The sequence below is a fragment of the Myiozetetes cayanensis genome, unplaced genomic scaffold, assembly GCF_022539395.1.
Source record: "Myiozetetes cayanensis isolate MyiCay16 unplaced genomic scaffold, myiCay2020 scf1, whole genome shotgun sequence".
NCBI classification, from domain to species: Eukaryota; Metazoa; Chordata; class Aves; order Passeriformes; family Tyrannidae; genus Myiozetetes; species Myiozetetes cayanensis.
The window spans coordinates 29,193,728-29,215,176 of record NW_026086604.1 but is presented as its reverse complement, the minus strand read 5'-3'; the positions used below and the strand labels follow the sequence as shown (position 1 = coordinate 29,215,176).

General features: G+C 37.9%; 1 protein-coding gene across 3 annotated transcripts in view; it reads left to right on the top strand.

Moving 5' to 3' along the window:
* ZFHX4 (zinc finger homeobox 4) overlaps window positions 1–21,449 on the top strand; it is a 149,645-nt gene that overhangs the window by 28,225 nt on the left and 99,971 nt on the right. The window lies entirely within an intron of this gene.

The following is a 21,449-nucleotide window of genomic DNA, read 5'->3' as shown; positions in this document are numbered from 1 at the left end:
AAAATTATGATTTTTCCATTCCATGCTTAGGGAAGGAGATCACTTTCTGGCATCTGTATCTGTTTGCAACCATAATCTATCACAGCCAAGTTATTTTATGTTGGTATTTTCAGTAAGCACATGCAACGTGCCACATTATTACCAAGGATATTCAAAAGTAAGCACTGTCATCCTTTTGTCTGCCCTTCTTTTCCAAGCCAGTAATGATTTTTCACAAACATGAAAGGGTGTGGTGTAGATAAATATGTTAGTAGAATGGCAACTATATTTTTATCTTTACTGGAAAAAACTATGTGGATATAATGAATATGTGGGAGTGATGAATACCATTTATTACACAACTTGTCATGACTTTTTCCAAACCCTAATTATGGGGTAACTTATTTTCTGCAGTGTGTTTACTGGATTGGCTTGATTGTCTTGGTTCATGTACAAAATATAACACATTCATTTCCAAGATGAAAACTTTGTAACTTATTAAAAACTTCTTTTGTCTAAGGGATATAAAAATTCAGGAAATATTGCAAACCATTAGTCACTGTAACAAGCTCTAAATATGATTAGAAAATCCATTTTGCAAGTGTTATCTATTGATTTATACTAGAAATCTGTGATAACTAAACTATCAGGAGTCATCTGCTGATTACAGCAACTATGCTGGTTTTCTAATCATGTTGAAACCGTGTACACACAGAATACAGAAAAGTCTCAGCGGACCTGTAGTTTATGGAAGAAATAACATTTTTCTGGTGTTTAACTGCATTCAAATGGTTAGTCGTAGCTAACACATGCTGCACATGCAACAACATGGATTTTCATTTTATAACCTGATAGTTGTAACCTTGGTGTATCTTCTATGAACAAGAAGGGCAGAAACATGAGGTTTGATCTATTATATTGTCCCACAGTGCTGGCTGCTCTGTTAATTTAATAATGTATTTTATTTAAATTGCATTTTTCCCTAATTCTAGATGGGTGTTGGGTTTTTTTGTGAGCTGGGTTTTTTTTTCCTTTTTTTTTTAAGATCCAAAGTCATGTTGTGAAAGTGCAAAAAGAGCTGAGGGTCTAGTGACACAGTTAGCTTAGTGGCAAAACTCGCTTTAGAAGTTCCTGCTTCCTGCCATCTGTGAAGCCATTCCTTGCACCCTACAGTTACACTGATTGTGCAGACACATTCTAAGTCACGTTTTTTTTAATGATCCATGTTTGTCACCATCTCTTTTTTTGAGTGTTAATCTGGATCATTTAAATGATGTGTTTTATAATGCCACCATTCAGAGAGATACTACTGCAAATGGTGTCACAGACAGGAATGATAGAATAGGAGATGGGAAGGCAAGCAGCTTTCTCAGGTGGCTTCAGTTCTCCATTCAGAGACTGTTCAAAATAAGAGGCCAGCTGCTTATTTTTAAAAAAAAAAGCTGTAGGCATAGCTATGAAGTTACATAAACCATCTACTCAAAACAGTACTGTCTCTTCACTCACTCAACCCGATCCCTAGAGAAATCTTGACGAAATATGTTTCAGTTTGCAGCATGTTCTACAAAATATTTGACGTGGAGTGCTAAGGGAGCGAGTATGAGCTCTTAGCCCTCATCACTAAGAATGTCCTGCTGCTGAATCTGCTTCTTTGCCAGATCCTGTTTTGTTAGATGGAGCAATAGCACAGCAGTGCCTATGTGATGCTGTTATCATAAGTAGTAAATGACCACCAGTAGCCTTTGGAGTTCCAGTCTCTGTATCAGTTAAAGACATCCTGGTGCAAAAGGATTCCATAAACTGTTAGAATAAATATGGAAAGGTATCAGCAGACCTCTAGTTTGAGCAGGAAATAATATTTTTCTGGTGTTCAACCACATTCAAATGGTTGGTCTGACCTAATACGTGCTGCACATGTAGTAACACGGATTTTCATTTTACAGAAGGATAGTTAAAAATGTGAAAAGTTTCTGTCCCTTGTGACTTCTTAGAGAAGCTTGAGCATTTAAACCTCACTAGGTTTAACAACTCTCTGAAAGCAGATAGCATATACACACACACACTGTTTTTATATAATTTCATTTTAAGGCTAATTTGAAGGAGAGGAATGTCTCATTTAAAATGTCAGCTGAGGTATTCGTATTAATTTTTAAGACTTGGGGTTGGCAGTGCAGTGCTACAGTATGTCCCAAATGACCAAAATGTTCTGGATGTGTGTGCTTCATAACAGAATGTAATGCCTCTGTACATCACCCAGAAAACTTTACTCTTAATTGCAGGTATACATTCAGGCCTCAAGGTGAAAATAAATGAGATTTTGAAATCTGTTATTTGCTAGCTAACTTGATAGTTTTGTCAGGTCTTGGTCAAGCTGTTGACACCAAGGGATTTGTAAACTTTTCTTCTCTTGATACATCAGATAAACTTTTAGAGCACCTAAGGAAAAAATGAACATTAATTTGCATGAATAATAGATATATGCCTTGGGAGTGATATTGAATATTCATGAATTGTGTTTATATTCAAGCAGCTCCTCTTAACTCTTTTAAAATTAAGGTGCTGTGAATATGGTTTGGAAATAAAAACTTTAATACAAAAACCATCTTAAAGCACAGAAAAAGAATTTGTGACTTTGCTCCTTTGCTTTGTCAAGTACCTCAAAGTTTTTCCTTAGTCATTTATGTTTATTTAAATGTTATTGTTTTATGAATTTTCTTTTTATAAATGTTGCCGTAACAGCTTTATTTCTCTTCCTGTGCTGATGGAATGAAAGGATGTCTTTTCATAGCCATGGCTTTTAAAGCAACCATGAACATCAGAGCTTCTCTTCTGAAACTGTATAATTTTAGGCAGTACGGAAACGTCCCTTTTAGAGTTAGATTCTAAATGTGGCAAAGTGAAACCTTTAGCTGTTTTCTAAGTTATTTAAAAAAGAAATGGCCTGATTGTTCCTTACAGAAGTGCAGTATTCAAATGGTGTTGGTAATGCGGCTGCTAGGAACCAGAACAAAGGCGGCCTTACCCTGAGTGAACTCAGCTTGGCCTAAATGAATTTCCCAAAGACTTAAGTTTGGAATTGTGGAGCTCGATGTAAGCAAATTAAACCACAGAAGAGTTGCAAGTTCTTGGCAGCATCCATCAAGAAGCATTCAGTGACTCCATAAGTAAACAGAGAAAGCTTCTATAGCAACAGAGTGCATTTCCATTCTGCAGGAGGAAGTGTTCAGCTTCTGCAGATTTGGGAGGCTGGGGCAGGACAGTGATCTGTCTCTGTGGATGTAAAGTGCATATAGCTGGAACTGCTTTTAAGGCAGCCATTTTGTAGCTTGGTCAAATAGCTTTTGATTCAGGGAACGGCATATATCATGTTGCGTGCTTATAAAATAATTTTCAAATACTTTTATTAATAAATACATACAGGGGTTACCTTTTTGTAAATTGGGATGGCTGAAGAGCTTACTTAATCAAGTAACTGAATGGCATTATCAATTTCTAATCACAAATAAATATTTGAAGTTAGTCTATCAAAAATATTATTCAATTTGCTGATAATAGCTTTAATAGTGCTTTTATATTGGATGTTTACTGCAGTTTACATCATATATCCAACTATTTAGGAGCTCAGGGAAAGTGACAGGCAGCAGTTAGCAGACTAATACTCAGCTATGTGAAAACTACCTTAGTTTTCCCTTTATTGACAAAATATTGATCCATAACACTATTAATGCTATGATTGCCAGTTAAATTTGGGTAGATCACTTTACCTCTCGTGTTCTCAAATGGCAAAGATATTACCCCAAAGGAATGACCTGATTTCAGTTTAAGAAGGTTAAAGGTTAAAGGTTAGCTCAAAAGCATCATCTGCCTAGCTGCTTAACTTTAAACTGATCAATTTAATGAAAATCTGTTTTGCAGATGGTGTTGTAATGTCTTTGGCAGGATTTAGGCAGCTTTAACTTTAGACGTATGCTAGTAAAAATTATTTCTTTATTTGACCAGAACAACACCTTTCCTTTTATGTTTTAAGGTAAAAGGCATGTGGGATATGGTATTTTGGCAAAGGACCCTGTAGCAGAAAGTGTTGATGGTCTTTCCATATGGGCTCAAAAACAGAATACCCCTATGTCTATTGCTGAAGAAACAAACAAAGCTGTATTCATTTTTTTACCATAATGTTTTACTTTGAACCCATAAAAAAGCATTTAAGTCAGAACTGTTCTTGAAAAAGCTTGTCTTCTTTGCCTAGGGTGGAATGCAACAGCATTAACTTTTTTAACCTGGCAGAGCACACTGATTGTCTCTTTCAGACCTTGTATTTGTAGATTAGCAGTATTCTGTTCCCTACTCACAAACCGAGCAGTAATTGTGTTACTTAGCTGCAGATACTATAAATAAGAAGGCAAATTAGTCTATCCAAATGGTAAGTTTTATCTGATGGAGGTTGTCTGAATAAACAAAGAATGAGATCCTTGGGAGTGTAAAGCAGACTTTTGTGTTTATGTCTTCTGAGAATCTGGCCCTCACAGTTTCTGCCAAAATAATTAAGTTTCCACACAGGCATGTCTTTCTATTTTCAGATGTATGCAATTCAAGAGGAATTTCTTGGGCTGCTAATGCAATACTACTATATGTTAGCTTTGTAATTAGCTAGGACTATATCCCTTTGCTGAAATGCCTTGTAATATTACACACACAAGCATAACTTGCATGTAAGCAGTCATGAAAGTGGTGCCCTTTGTTTCATATTGACTTTCCAACTTATTTAAAAGAGAGTTTACAATGAGCCTTTGTTTTGTCCACAAATGATCATAAACATCTTTCTAAAGAGCCCAATAAAATGAGATAATCACAAATGTATAACATCACATATTGAAAGGGTGGAAGAACAAACAGGGCTTTTACTATATTTTATAGGCTGGATTTATAGTCTGTCCTTGGGTCACTTAGGGCCAAGAATTTTCATGGTTAGCTGCTTGGTCCTGCTAGCTAGCATCCTCTGCAGGAAATGCAAATACCGTGCAGCACCTGCTCGTCAGCTGGGGTTCTGCACTGCATTTTTAGAGCGAGGTGTCCACTTCTCTGCTGGTTCAAAGTCAAAAACTTAATTAGACCAGCTCTTTTTCTGCATCTGTCATCAACGAAGCAGAATAGTCTGTCTGGGTTCCATAATGCTGTTTGCATATTTGGATTTTAAATCAGCCAGGGATATTGAATGCTTTGCTCATCTTTATCACGTGCAGGAGGCACAAGTGGGATTTAGTGCTTAGGTAACTTTAGTGTAACAGTTCCCCAAGGAACACTGCTTGGTTTTTTCTCATTATCCTCGTTCTGGATGAAAGCATCGTTGTTAGGAATTAACAACTGGGGGGGTGTGAAGTATATGCATGTGGGGACGAATGGACTCACAGCCCAAATCACTTTGTTTGCTTTGCTCTGTTTGACATGAAATGTTGGTACTTGATCAGCCTGGAATTAACAGAAAGTCACATTCTTTTCATTTCAATTGTCCTGCTCTAACTTTTTAATATAAAATCAAATATCCTAGATATGTGCCAGTCCAATTATTGAACTGTCATTGTCCCAGTATGACGGTAAAAGAGGTCAGGAGATTGTGCAGCATTGATTTGCATAAAAATCATTGTGGAAAGGAAATTGGAATATGTCTGCACATCTGAGGAGCCAAACCGTGCTTTGCTTAATCTTATTCTGGTTATTTGTTTAGGTGAAGAAAACTGTTTTCAGTGATAAACAGAAGTTATTCTAATTTGCTCCTCAACACAAACCTCATGATATAGAGGATAGAGGATACTTTTTAATTTTTTATAGTACTTATGTTCATTTAAGCATTTAAATATTTTATGAAATTTAATTCACACTGCAAGTTTTAGTTACCGTGATTCAGATTATGTTGTTGTGCTTATATGTATAAAGAGACACTAGTGTTCAAAGAACACACTGTCTAATCACAGATATACATGCATTGTGTAGTTAAAGATATCCATAACGTATATGCCTACTGTATGTACTTGTACACGATAGACAAGTACATTTATTAAAAACAAACAAAAACTTGTTGGCCGGAAAAATAACAATTTCAAACCTATTATTTTCATTATAAATTTAAAATAAAATAGTAGAGAAATAATTTCCACATATTTAATGTATATTTAATTTGATATTCAGATATTTCTCTCTCAGATGGTCCTGCCTAATGGTTCTTGTAAAAAAATAGCACACTTTGTATTCAGCTTTCCACTAAAACATAAAGGTGCTCTCAAATCGCTGTTTAAAGAGTCCCTGTGTTTTCTTCTGTTGAAATGCCGTTTGGAATCCCAGTCTGTGTGCTGTCCTGGGTGAGATTGTATAAGGCTGCTATTTAAAGAGGCTGTACTAGACTACTTGGACATGACTTCTTCGAGTGTGCAGCCTGCCCAGAGGAGCCAACCTAGTAGCTCCTCTTGGAGAGCAGGAGAAGTGACTGAGGAGGAGAGCAAAAGCAATAGAAAGAGGATCAGCCTCATTTGTTCAGTGTGCTCAGCACAAAAAATGGCTGTATAACAGCTGTTTTTTATGCCTGGAGTTCTTTCATTCTTACATTAAGAGAAATATGTATTTATTTCTAACTGAGATTCAAAGTAGAGATGCAGTGTATAGTGTATATGAGAGTATTATGTCAATGGGAGTGCGTGTGTGGATGTGCAATGGGAGTGCAGCTATGGATTTGGCAGCCACTCCTTCCCAGCCTTGCAACATAGATTTTCTTGTTACCCTTAGGAGATTTTAGCTAATATTATGCAACTTACTACAAGTGTCTTCTCTAGAATTGTAATTAGTTTGCCAGACTCTCCCAGGTGAGATTTTTCTCCACGCTCTCTTCCACATATTTAAAAATTAGTAGTAAAAAAAAATAAAAAGACTGAGACACTTCGGGGAAGTTGTATTTTGATATGCATATGTGTAATTCAGGTTTGCTATTGCTTTTTTTAAGTGATTTAGAAGAAACTTTCCCTTGGTCTATGCATTTGATAGTTCATCCAGACAAAATGCCAGAATTGTGATATTGTAGGAGAGTTGATGGGAATAAAACCTCAGAGAGTTCATTTGCACGGGACTGAGATTTGAGCTGTTTGATACACAACTCTTAAGACTGTATTGGTGCTATGTGTGCCTATATTGCTAGACAGACAAATTAATTTTCTGCATTTCTTTTTTTTTTTTTCTCTTTTGGGGTATCACTGGAGCAATACTCCAGAAAAGGATAAGGAAGGATAGTGAAGAGGCTGGTGTGAAATGCTGAGTAAGGCAATTTCTGTTAGTTTCAACAAGAATTGGGCACAATTCAGGAGACATATTTTATTGGATAAACTTCCATATGTGCTTGTGGGTAAAATACAACACAGTACAACATGAAATAGATACTAATTACATTAAACACAAATACAATTTTTATGTTAATAAACCATAAATTACAAGTGATAGCTTGTAATATTTTTTGATCCTGATAGTCTGCCTGTTAGACTGCTGTAGTTAAACCAGGCAGATAGTTCAGACTGATCATCGTACAACCTCATGCTGATATATAAAAAAAGTGAAGGTTTGCTAAGAACTGCAAGACCTTTGCTTTGTGGACAGCCATGAAGGAGGATGTCATGGAAGTGACCCCCTTGGTCTGCAGCGGAAGGTGCCAACCCTGCAGTTCTACAGCAGACAGATAAGCAGAGAATTGTGCACCATAGCCTCGGGGGAAGCTGCATGTTCTACTCTCCCAGTGGGAAGGAAGGCATTAAGATAATCCTTAGCTTTTAAAGGCAGGGGGCATTGAAGGAAACAAAAATTGAGCAAAGGTAGTCCTTGAATGATGAAGTGCACAGATTCCCATGCCTTGGGCATCTTACTGCAGTAGCAGCTACAGTAATGAAAAAAATGGTTTTGTCATATACAAGGAGTATGAGCAATACTCCTTGACTATATGCATGAGTAGGAAACTACATATTGCTAGTGAAAACCGTGATTGGTAATATACTAACCTCATTCCAAAAGAGAGCATTTGACTGCCTGGCTTACCTAAAAATTTTTTTTTTTTCTATTTAAAATTGTTATCTTAGAGTGTTAATCAAACCATACTGTTCACATGATTCTCATGTCTAAATTACATGACTGTGTAACTACTTTTATATAGTTTGTTAATGTAGGTTTATTACTTGATTGTGTGCCAGCATATAGAGACAGTGTTCAGGGTTCTACCCAAAGACAGTGTTTATTTGTAGTCTCTGTTCTCCCTTGTAACCTCTCCCAAAGATGAATATACACTTCCTTAGGCTGCTACTGGAGAAAAGAACCATAGAGCCACCTCCAAACATAAAGACAGCACAGAATCTGGTGTTCAGGGATAGTTTGTACCCAACCTTTTACAGAAAAATAGGTTACTATAGGTCAGAGAAAGTTCAAGAGCAATCCTGTTGTGATGACCCTGTTTAAAACAAAGGCCTACAGTGGAAACTGTTCTTAACAGAACTTTATAGGGCAATTCTAATGGTCTATGTCTCCTCATTTTAAGGTTTTTTTTTACATATATGAAATTTTTCCTTTGACATTCTAAGCTTTAGGCCTTTAGGCCCTAAGTTTGGGCCTATATTAGTTCTTGGGTGGGGGAGGTCAGTTGTCTCCAAACAACTTTATTAAGAATGAGGGTATTTTCTGTGGAAAATCCTGAAAAGCTGCAAGTAGCTCAAGAATCATAACAGGTATGACTGATATTATCCTCATACTAAATTCAAAACTCTGGGTCCTGATAGAAAAAGAGAAGGAAGGACACTTCTTATTCATAAAATCAGAATTTCTGGTGTTGGAAGGGACTTAGAAGGATTATTGAGTCAAACTCCCTGCTCCTCGCAAATCTACCTAAAACTACACCATATGAGTAAGAGTACCATCCAGATGCTCCTTAAACTCTGACAGGCTTGGTGCTGTGATCACTGCCCTTGGTAGCCTATTCCAGTGACCAATCATCCTCTCAGTAATGTCCAATCTGAACTTCCCCTGATGCAGCTTCATACCATTCATACAACAATGTTCCTATTTTCTATGTAACCTAGACAAAAACTTGCTCTATGGAAAATAGATTGAGGCAAAAAAAAAAAAAAAAGTAGTTTTCTAATTGAATAAAGACTTTGTGAATGACCAGAAGCTTGATATTTTTACAACTAGAACAATGAAACAAAGTCTGAGGAGGATCTTGGTATTCTTGCTCTTTGTGTGCTAGTGATGAGAGCATGGAAAAAGGCTTGCTTTACCACTGAAATGAGACAGCTTTTAGTATCTAGATGTTACTATTTTGGAAACACCCTTTGGCATTTGCAGATATGTATGAAGCTAATGAATGACTGGAAATTAGGAAAAAAAAACAAGGCCAAACTGAGAGTGTTTCTGAAAACCTTATGTCCTTATTTGTTCAGGAACTTCTGTGACTCAAAATCTTTGACCCAGGAGGAAGTTAGGACCCTGCTGGGATATATCAGAGCAAGATTTTCTGAAGTCAGTTCTCAGATGACAAAGATCACAGGCCACAAAAAATGGTTTAGGACTAATTTTACCAAATTTCTGACCTAGAGTTTGGGCAGATTTGAAAGTACTGCTGTAGTGTTAGTCCCCTGGGACTAACCCTGTTGCAGATGCATCTCAGTAGTAGGTGTTGTACCTAGGCTGTGGATATCCTTTGTCACTTTTTGATTTACTAAGATAGTCTCATAGGTCATGATGAATTGAATATGCTGTCAATGTGCTCTGTCTCTCTTTTCCTATCTCCACTGGTATGTTTTGTAGTGTGTCAGGCTTCAAAAATATCTTCATGACACTTGAATTTCTGTGACTTATAGAAGTCAAGGAATGAAAATCTTTGTAACTCGTCATTAGGACTGCTTACAGGTATTTTTTGAGAAAGGATTTGCTCTTTCATTGACACTGTAGTCTCGGATTTTTTTTTTTTTTCATTTCTGTAAAACAAAAATAGGTTTGTGGGATCATCTGTGACTCGACATGTTACGCGTAGAACCTGGATCCAGAAGCCTTGGTAGGGTATTTCTTTTCTTTCAGGGGTTCTGCACTGAACAGTTTAAATTCTGTGGCCTCAGCTACCTCAAAAATACCAAACATGATAAGGTAACATGTTCTGGGTAAACAGAACATTTTGGGGCATACAAAGGACAAGAGCTATGCTGGTTTTGAAGAGTTCTGTAATATGTAATTATGTAATAATTTTTATGAAATGGAGGGGAGTTGACCTGGTAATCAATAAAAGTAGAACTTTGAAATCTCATGCTACAGAGTTTAGGCGTACATCCCAGAGCTTTTATGCTCTCCAGATACAAAGGTTTTGTGCCTTGTGTGTCCACAACAGGAACTAAACAAATTTCTCCTTTACTTCTAGTAGTTGTTTGTCCTTGTAGATTTAGAAGGTAATATCAATACTGTCTGGACTAGGAAACAGAGCATGGCCTTGGTAAAAAAAAAAATTTGTCTCTAACCAAGCAGAGGTGAGTGAAAGATTGACCCCCAGTACATTTGACAGTCTAAATGGACCTTATAGAATTATAATTAAGAGTAACACTTAAACATATGCAGACAGAAAGACATACATATGTGAAGAAATTGTCTTTAAATGTATTTATAGAGTGCCCATAATTGGGAGGGATGAATTACAGTATTGGGAAGAATGAGTTAGAGATGGAGTCTGAAGTTGTTCATGCTTGCAAGAGCACAGAGAGAGATATTATTCAACACTACTGTTAGGGAGGAAATCACAGTATTTGGAGACCGGGTTTCTCACATAGGGAGTGCAGTGAAGGTAAACAAAAAAGTGGGGGTGTGTACTTGTAAAAGTGCACACTTCCCAAGATCATAATCAAAATTTAAAAACTATGTGCATCCATACATATTCCAAGCTGCTACATCACCTTCTATAATGTTGTCCAAAGGTCTATATATGTCTGCCATAGTAAAGATTGGGTTTCCATTTTTGTTCTAATTTCCTTCTCCTGGTTACTCATAATTTTCTTATAGACACTGTTAGGGCTGAAATTATCAGGATTTGGTCTGGGTGTAGAGAATATTTCTTTTTTCTTTGGAGCTCTTTCTGAGTCACTTAATCATGAGATATCTTTCCAGCCTGTCCTAATGAAAAATACTCCATTGCAAATAAAGTTAGTTAAGTACATTTCATGCAGTGGCTGTCCATAACAGAAGAGAATGCGATTTTAAAAGCAACAACACATTAATAGGCCAACTATGCAATCATTGTCCTATCACAGCAAATTATACCATTAGTCCACGTTATCTAATCTCTTTGCTACAGACTGGCTAACAACAGTTGCTTCTCAGAGCAAAGCAAAAAAAAAAATAATTTCATGGGCAAATATGGAATAATGTTACTCATACTGGAAAATTCTTTTTCTTCTCATATGTCCTCTGTACTTAACAATGAACTAACATCATATGAATTCAAGTGTATATTTTTTCCCCCAAAGCGGTCTTGGGGTAGCCTTATAGGTACACAAACATCAAATCAGTTTATAAACTGAATCTTGGCTCAATCACATGTAGTGGGAAGGAGTTCAACAGGTCAATTTAACCTGCATATAAATATATTTTTTTTCAGCTTTAAAACATTTCTAGCATTAATTTGTTAAGTTTTGTTTGTTTTTATTCATCTGGTAACAGAACAAAAAAGATCATGTGTTCTTATTCGCTTTGTGGTCTTTCTACATAATCTTTATAGTTTCATAATAATCTTTGTGATTATTTTATGGTCCTTTTATCATGCCTCTCTTTTATTTACACGTTTAATGCACCAAAGAATTTCAGTCTATTCAGAGCTGCTTTTAGTGGAAGTTTTTCCACATTTCTGCTAATCCTGTCACTGATCTCTGAACTCCTCTACCGCTGCTGTATTTTTCTTGAGATACATAGATATTCCAGAACTGAACACACTGTTCTCAGTGGAACTGTATGATCTTACTGTCCCATGCCCGGTGCATCCAAAAATATAATCTGCTTTAAACAAATGCTATTGCATTCTGTGCTGGAAATATGTTGCCTTTCATTACATGTCTCTTCCCACGCCCCCCACTTCATACTGATGCTGAAGTGTCCTAGAGTGGTTGCATTTAACTTAGACACCAGTAACGTGTTTGATTGATTCAAAGTATTCCTTCTAATATACATTTTCTTGGATTTATTTGTCAGTAGTGAATTTCTTATGCATTCTCAGCTATCTTGAAAACTATCTGGCATTCTTGATGGTTCTTTGGCTGCTCTTGCCTGGCATGAATTCATTTATGACTTCTGCAAGATCAGACCTAGTTTGATGTTAGAAGACACAGCGGTAACTTGTGGTAAATGGCCTGTTAGTTACTCTAGCTTCTTTTCTATCTGTCAGTTTCCAATCCATGAGTTGTTTTGCCTCTGTTTTAGGTGCCTGCATTAAGTGGTTAGGGTGCTTCCTGCATAGCCAGCTGAGAGCTAAAAACTCCAGCTCTGAATTACCCCATGGCAGAATTAATTTCCCCTAATATTAGGAGAGTGGAGGAAAGAAGCATCCCCTTACCCCCATGTCACCTTTCTGTCTCTTCAGATAGCTTCCTCCTGTTGCTTTCCCACATGTGCTGCTCTACAGAGCGACTTGGGGTGCAAATGCCTGTAGGCAGTTAACTATTTGCTGAGCCTGAAAACAGAAATAACTAATTAACCATCTATCTGCAAATATTTACCCCAGACATCCATTTACTGGTGCAAAATAGAAGAATTTGTTTCTGCACCTGGTCTGCAAGGCTAAGGCGTAACTGAAATTGACTCTTTGTAGTGTGCTCTTTTTATATTGTTCAGTGCTAACTTTAATGTGTTATTGATTGTTATTAAGGTACACCATGAAATACAGATGGGATGTCTGTTGTGGCTGAACTCATACTGTGGGAGCTATGGTGACTTTTGGATTGTTCTGGCCTTCATGCTGCTTGACATTAAAACCTTTCACGTTAGGGTTTAGAAGAGAAAAAAACCTGTATCGTAACTAAGTTACCCTGTATGTAGTGTGAAGTAATGTGAAAATATGATGCCACATGCCCTCCCCAGCAAGTCAGCACAAAATCTGAAATGAAATACTAATTTCAGAGCAAGCCAGGAAGTTCCCAATTCTCTGTGTGAGTATATAAAAACACTGGTTTTGGACAGTCACTACCTGAATTTAAATTAACTCTGCTACCTGCCAGTAGAGAATAAAGTGATAAAAGCGGAGGGATTAGGGGTCTGATTTTCAAGAATGCTTAGTGCTAGTGGCTCCTGCTGGTGGCATCCCGGGATCCAAGGTCACATTCAGGTGGTGATCAGCTTCTCTGTGCTGACTGCCAGCCTCTGTCCTTGCACAAACCTCTTGGCTGGATGTATTGGCTGGTTTGAAATACACAAAAATTGCATCAGAGGATCAATTACTGCTGAAATGTCACTACTGAACCCTGCAGTAGTGCTAATTAGTTAAAGCCAAAGAGGCATTTATCTTGGCAGTAGATCACTGAATATTTTTTTCGCAAAATTAGATTTGAAATACTTTAGATTCTTCCCCTCCCTCTTTCTGAAAAGTTAAAGTATATAAATGTTGAGGGATTTTTTCCTTTTTTATTTCCTATACCCCCATAGAATGAAATACTTCTAAATGGTTCTTGCTATGTCCAACAGTTTACATCTTAGAATAACTTACTTTTGTTTGAAACTCTTAAAGAGGGTATTAGTCATTGGAGAAAACTTGAAATAAGGAAACGTATGACAAACACACAGTCACAGGACAACCCTTTCTAATTTTGGCGCAGGTCCCTTTCTGCCATTAATGGGGCAAAAGAAACAGGACATTTGATGCAAGTTCTCTGCAGTGGGGGAGGGCAGTGTTGTTCCGCTTGTGCCAGGGAGTCCCTGGCTGTCAGGTAGCCAGCTGTGTGTGCAGTGTCCTTCCCACGGCACACCACTCAGGGTTGTGTCAGGAGAAGGACCGGGAAGGTCAGTAGCTGTAGCCCATGTAAGTGTGTCTGTGATGAGGGTGAAATCCCCGCTACACAGGGAGACATGGGGAGCTCCCAGGCAGAGTCGGCTCAGCGGGATGGTGGTGACTGCAGGAAGCTTTTTATCTGCTACAGAAAGGCAGTGGCTGCTGTCACAAGCTGCAGGGTCTGACTGCAGTCCTGTGTTTTGATCCCTTGCTCAGCTAGGTTTCATTTCTCATGTGCTCACCTTGCAGGGAGCCTGCCTGGGCTGCGTCAGAGTGTTCTGGGCTTGATCAACTACTGCAGTTGTTTCCGAGCACCAGTTGTTCTTTTTTGGTGCTAAAACATACACCAGGCTCTCATTCACACTTCTCATCCTCCAGCTTTTCATCTAGCATTTAGTCTTTGGTGAGGATTATTTCCTCGATTTGCCACAAAGATACTCAGCTGCCAATGGCACGAGCAGAGCCTGTGAAGTTTCTTTAGTGTGAGATAGGTCATATTGTTAAACAAAAGTCTAAATATTTACAAAGATACAGGAAAAACACAGGGGTTTTACTCGTTTTTATCCTTTATAGAATTTGTTTGAAGCTTTAAAAACATTGTTTGTTTCCTATTAAAATGGTGATGAGAGGAAAGAGTTGGGAAGAACGTAGGCCAAATCCATCTTTGTTGTAGCATTGCTGATCTCAGTAGTATTACTCCAAGGATGGAGTAGTTTTCCAAAACAACTGTGTTTCTTAGCTTGTCAATTGACTGGGACATAGCTCTCCTGTGGTTTGACTATTGTGGTTTGTCACTACTGTGAGAAATTATCCAGTTCAAAAAGTTCTGTTATTTGGGTAATTTCTTGCTGAAATTGATGGTTACTGTTTCTGTTTTTCTCCCAAAGTTTATTTCTAGGGCTTTTCCATTTGTTTCTGGTGCTCTAGATAAAAGGCTAGTCACAAAGGAAGAGTCAGAGAAACTGCTCTGCAAAGAGGATGTGTAAAAGAGGAGACAATTTGAATTTGGAAGTGTTTACCCTCTCATGAAAGCAGTTTAACTGTTTGATACAGAGTGTGAGTTGATATACTAAAATCCACCTCCTAAATATCTTTTACAGATCAAAACAGGCTGCTGGGTATTGATAACTGTGACGTACTTTGTGGATGAGCATACACACTGAGACACCTCATCTGTAACCCATTTCTCCTCCTAAATTATTCCACATTTCTGAGCATTTTTAAAGCAGCTATTATTTAAAACTAAAAAGCTTCAACCCTGAAATGCCCCAACCTGTCAGAAACATTTCTTCCCTTGCCTGAAGCTTGGAATTTCACTCCAAAATGCCATCTCCCTCAGGAGTATGCATAGTGTCATCCTTGCATCATGGTTTACTCCTTTGGGACCTCAGTTGCACACGCAGTGTATTACCAGTGTGTACCACCTTATCTTCTTCCTGCTCTACCAACATCTCTACATATCTATTTTTCACACTGCCCTTTGCATTGGGAACAGTGTCATTTCTGCAGCACTTAGCCTGATTTCATTCTTGCCGAGCCCTAAACTACTTTGTATTTTTTCTCTTTTCTGTCAATAATCTTTTCTTCCTCTTTCTTTTGTGTATGTGTGTTTATGTGCATCATCAAAAATTAATTTCTAATTATCTGGGATGAGTGTGATAAAGGTTTTATTGTCTCAAACTCGAGTTAGCTATGTTGTTTTAAGTGATAAAGAAAAAGGTATACTGACTATCCCACAGGAAACTGTCATGCATTTTGAACCTCCTGCATATTTTGCATTAGGAACAATAAGTTCGAAACTTGTAGGATGCTCTTTAACTGTATCAATACTCTTTTTTCATATGATTGCATGTACCAAGCACAGCTCCACTAATATTAAGGGGGAAAAACACCGCTTTGACTTTGTGACTAATATATTTTAGAAACGTCTTACATTTTTCCCATAATAGCTTTTCCATGCATAATAGCCTTTCAGTTCGAAGGTCTGACTTCTCAAGGCCTATTAGAACTAAAAAACAAGTACTGCTGTCATTCTCTTGGAAAGCTGGAAAATTCCTGCTTCCACTACTATGAAACTCCTTTTTCAGACTCACAGATCATAAGACTAACACATCATTGGTAGAAGGCCCATCCTGGGTGTTGGCCCAATGTAATCTGAAAGGAAACTATTTAATTTGAAAGCAAGGAAAAAGTCTTGATGGTGGTTTGTAGCAAAACCAAACACTGACAGCTGATTTAAGCTAACTGGGCTGGGAGAATTAACAATAATTATCCTTGGAGACAATTTTAGACCGTGTTTCAAGCACAGAAATTTTGTTTGCAACATCTGGGATGCAGTTGAGACTTCTCTGAAGACCACGGTCCTTTACCTTTCACATGACAGGTGCAGAAGTGTGCTTCGGGAGGTCAGAGTGCTCCTTGTGAAGTATGCTGGACCTGTGCTGGTTTTACAAAATCTTCCATGTGGCATCAATAGGCTGTGATGCCAGCAAAATATCTGATATAACAGTTCCAACCACGGTGTTTCATTCTGTTTTAGGTATAACCAGTAGGGGCACATGTAAATGTTTATCTGGCTACATACAGGTGTTGAGCCCCTGGTGGTCTAGTGGTAAAGGCGCCGTGCTATCACCGCGGAGACCCGGGTTCGATTCCCGGTCAGGGCCACTCCCGGGCAGGTGGGGCTCGTTAGCCCTTAAAGGCAACCCACCTACGTCCTAAGGACCTCGCTGCCACCGTCCAAGCTCGCTTGGCCCCGGCAGATGAACCTTAGGATTAAAGGGTGGGCTCAGTTCCGCGCACACTGTGTCTCACCTAAAAAATCCAATGCGCAGGCTGGAAGGTGGAAAGACCTTCCTCGGATCTTCGCTCGCGAAGACTGGCCATTATTACATACAGGTGTCAGACCAGGGCTTTATAACCACAGTACATATCCTGATGAGACTCTGTGTTGTTGTTTAGCTGGGGTAAATTTTTGTCTCAACTCAAGCAAAAGGTAAATTTTCCACTGACTTTGGTGGAACTAAGATTTCACACGACACTAAAATCTGTGCTATATAAAGCTTTGTATACATACGCTTGTGTATAATATATATAATATAATATATATCACAAGCACGTAAAAATGTGTTTCTGTATATTTTATCCAATTATATAAACTGTGTTTAAACCATCTAATATGCAGATCCCTAGAATGAATGAACAAAAAATCTGGATAGTAGTAAAATACTCTGAGAAAGTAATTGGGAAGTGTTTTTCACAATTGTAACATTGATGGGTTTTGTTCCCTTTATCAGTTGCCTTCCCCTACTGTAAAATCATGTGGGTTTTTTTTCTAGTTGCGTCAGTTTTCAGCTACAAATGTTTTACATTATAAAACTATGTAAAAGAGACTAAAATTGGGAAGTAGAAGAACAGATAATCTGAAGATTTAAGTGCTTTGGGCTAACTTCTCTTACCAGCTTTCAGAGATACAGAGGGAGACTGTATCTGAAACCCCTCATCAGAGAAAAATGAACATTTTAGTGTTCTTGGACATAATATCAGGCTAACATGCTCCCTGACTGACATCCAGTGCATACTGTATAATTGCCAGCCTGCTTCTCCAAGTGCCTTGAAGATTACATTTTTTTAATGTCCCAATATTAATAACCAGATGTGATCTTCTTCCTGCCCAGGGGTCAAACTAGCTGGCCAGGTCAGGCTGTTTGTCTGTGTGCACAGACTGTGAAGTCTATTCAGAATGACAGGTATGGGGGGGGGGAAGCGGGTAGGGTGTTAACCTCAAGACCACCAAAAGGGACTTCTCCCTGCTGGGAACAAAGACCAGCAGGAGCTTCAGCCTTTTTCAGTACTCCTGGGATTTTAACCAAGTGAACAAAAGACGATGCACAGCTGAAGAAATGCTCTTCACAGCTGATACATAATTTAAGATGTTCAGTTACAAACAACCGGATATGTATTTGTGATTTCATTTGAGCACTGTCCAATTATCTGCAGTCAGTTAATATTTTTGTATGTACAGTTTCTGTGTGCTGCTTTATATGTTCAGAAGACGCTCAGTTGCCAGACTTTGAATACATGCTATCCTAGAAAGCAGCCCTAGTACTTATTAAAGAAATAGCATTAAAACACCAGCAGTTGCTATGGAGTATTTTGTACCTTCTAGTTAATATTTGCTGGTCTATGTGTAGAATTATTTTATAATACGATATAGTTTCATTAAACAATATTCTAAAACCATTTATTCATCACTCTCTCTTTTTGTTAGGTAAAAAAAATTCAAAAGAAGAAGCTATTTGTTTCCTAATTGATTTTCTACGTTAGTTGTTCATTGAATAGATAAGTAGTGCCTGTGATATTTGATTACAGAGCAAGGCACCCATTTAACCTTCCGTTCTTTCCTGGCCAGGATTTCAAATACAATACAACGTTCCTCCCTTAGGCTCAGTAGGATTAGACTGCTAGCAGTAATCCCTGATGCTATGAAATAGACCTGATAGAACTTCAACTCACTTGTTTAGGATTATGCTCATGAATTTCAGTCATCTAGTTGTATTAACCCTTTGGGAACTTGCATGGTTTATGTTGCTATAAATAATAAAATATAATATACAATGGTAGATGCTTATCAAAACTTATTTATGTGTTTTAAAGAATTCACTTTTACTTGGTGATAAAAATGTAAAATTCACATTGAAATGAGTTTAACTCCTATAGTATCAGTCCTTGGAGTTTCTTTTAATTTTCATGTTCAGATGTCTTTTGCAGTTCAACAGTTTAACAGTTCAGTCTCAATTTGTGCATTGATTTTGAAAAATTATGTAAATAAATTTTAGTTCTCAGAGTTGCATGACAAGGGCAGACAAGTGATCTCTGCTAACTACAGAGCATCAGTGCAGAATCTCCCAGTATAATGACTTGAATGCAAGCATCCTCCCATGGTAAAGAGGAGGGGTGCTGTTACCTGAGCTATCATTTCCTGGCTTTTCTGCTGATAGCAACAATCCTGATAAGGACAATACTGACTTACGAGGACTTATACCCCAATCAAAAAGCAGAGTGGGAGTACCAGAGCATTTCTGATGGACCACTAGACAGCTGGTGAATCACTCCAGATTTGGACTACTCTTTTGAATGGGTGGCTTCTATTTAAATGCTGATTTTTCATCTGGTCAAATCACTATAAGGAATAACTGTGCTATCAATAAGAAGAAATAGATCTTTTCTTTCTTTCATTTTCAGGATCCTAAAACCCACCCATGAAATAAATATTGTTTCTTATTACCTTACCAGTTCTCTTAAACTGTTGAATCTTTAGTTCAAAGACTCATTAAATATTCATGTGCATAACTAATTGTATTGATTATTGAAATGTATATATGTATATGTTTTAGAATATTTGAAGTCAATTACAATGAAAAATCGTGGAGAGTTTGACTTGAGAACTCCGATGTAGTCTCACTTTCTTGGCAGATGATAGAGTCAAATTAGGACTGACTGAATATGCACATTCAGGCATCAATTGGTTGAACTACTGTCACTTCTATACACCTGCATAGGGAATTGCTATATTTAAATGCCAGATGACAGGCAGAATCAGTGCTACTAGCTGCACTTGATGACAGAGGCATCAGGGCATTTCTTTACCCCTTAGACACTATTAAAGCATGCCTATTATTGCAGATCTGTCGGATACTTTTGATACATTTGATGATAAAGTGGTATTGATGAATAGCTGAAGGCCATGAGAGCAATAAATGAAGTTACTCTTGAGTGATTCCATTCTTTTTTTGCAGGAGGACTCAGGATCGGGAGCGGTTTGGGGTAGTTGTTCATCAGCCCAGTGGGTGCACTCATGTGTTCCCACGTGGAGTATTGCTGAGTTCTAGTCTGTCACCCTTCTTGATTAACATATGCCCAAGGCCATTACAGGAGAATCATCTGTGCTTTGGGTGGGGGTGTCTCCAAGATGCAGATGATTTTCATCTGCACAACTGTTTCATTAGACTTGGATGGTGGAATCAGTTGTCTGACTCTGTATCTTACCAGGGGTTTGGATATATCAGCTGTGTAAACTGAAGTCATTCTGGTGGGATTCAGAGCTGGTAGGAATGGCCAAGGCAGCATTGCATAGTTGTCCCACAGTCGTAAGCCTTGTGATTCTGGCTACTGAGGTAACCCAAGGAATGATGAGTATCACTTGGTCATTTATATATATATGGCTGGCTGCTAAACATGTAGATGTTGCTTCTCTTTCAAATCAGCTTCTCTCATATTCTTTTGTCTTAAAAATATCTTCCAAAGCCTTCTCAGTCCTGGTGCTTGCTGCAACTTCCAGCCAGTTTCAATATTTAATACATTTAAACTTTTGTGCTTTGTTGGTTAGTTTTGGTTTGACACATGGTACATTTCTGTTCCCTGATTGATTGCAAATGTACCATTAGAAATTGGCTGTTTCGTGAATGCTCAGTTTACACATTCAGAATGTGCTTTCCCTGGATATTCTGCAGTATGTATTTACACATAGCTGTTTCCGAACAAATTCCTTGCTTAGGTCAGCAGATTTAGTATGTAGAAATTTGTGAAGAGCAAACAGCCAAGAGGTGGGGCATGGAAGGAACTAATTCAGGAATTTCAGACAAATATATCCACTATTTTCCACTCTCTGTATGATGTTTTAATTCTAACTACAGAACTTGCAAAACTTAGTGGCCCATACTTTGCTGCCTTCCAATTTGATGAGAGAGGTAAACCTCTGAAGTTTTGTGAGTTTTGAGCTGCCAGGAAAATAACCATCTATCTGTTAGTCAGTGCTTCTGACAGCAGGTATTTTGCAGCTGCTGTCCCAGTTCTATTCCAAATCTCACAACTGGTTCCTAGTTGCAGTTCCAATCTTTCAAGCTATAAAAACTGAAATGAGTCGGACTCCAAGTCTCTCTGAAAACCTCACTTCATATACATGATTCAGATGAGCTAGCAGTTCCCTGATTAAATCTCAAAGATACATGAAAGCTTGTGTTTTCAGAGAGTGATTGGCAAATGGAGAATCTGCTCTCTCACTTTCTTGGACAAAATTTGTAATTTTCAATCGTTCCACCACATAGCAAATTGCACTTGTCTTTCAGTTTCTTACAGGATAAAGGGAATAAAGGGTGCCCATGTTGGGCCAAGTTTGTTCTTAGCTGAAAATAGATTTTAGTGGCTTGGATATTAGATTTATTAATGTGCTTTTACTTAGCAAAGCAAGAAAAGGTGACTTGTGTGTGTGTGTGCGCATGTGTGTGTGTGTGTGTGTGTGGGAAGGGAACCTTATTAAGTCTAAATAAATAGACTGTAGGAACCATGGTAATACTTTACACTTCTGTAAAGCCTTTATTCAGAGGCTTTCAAAATGTTTTAACAATGTTAATTAAATTCAGTTCTCCTTCGTTCTGTGTTA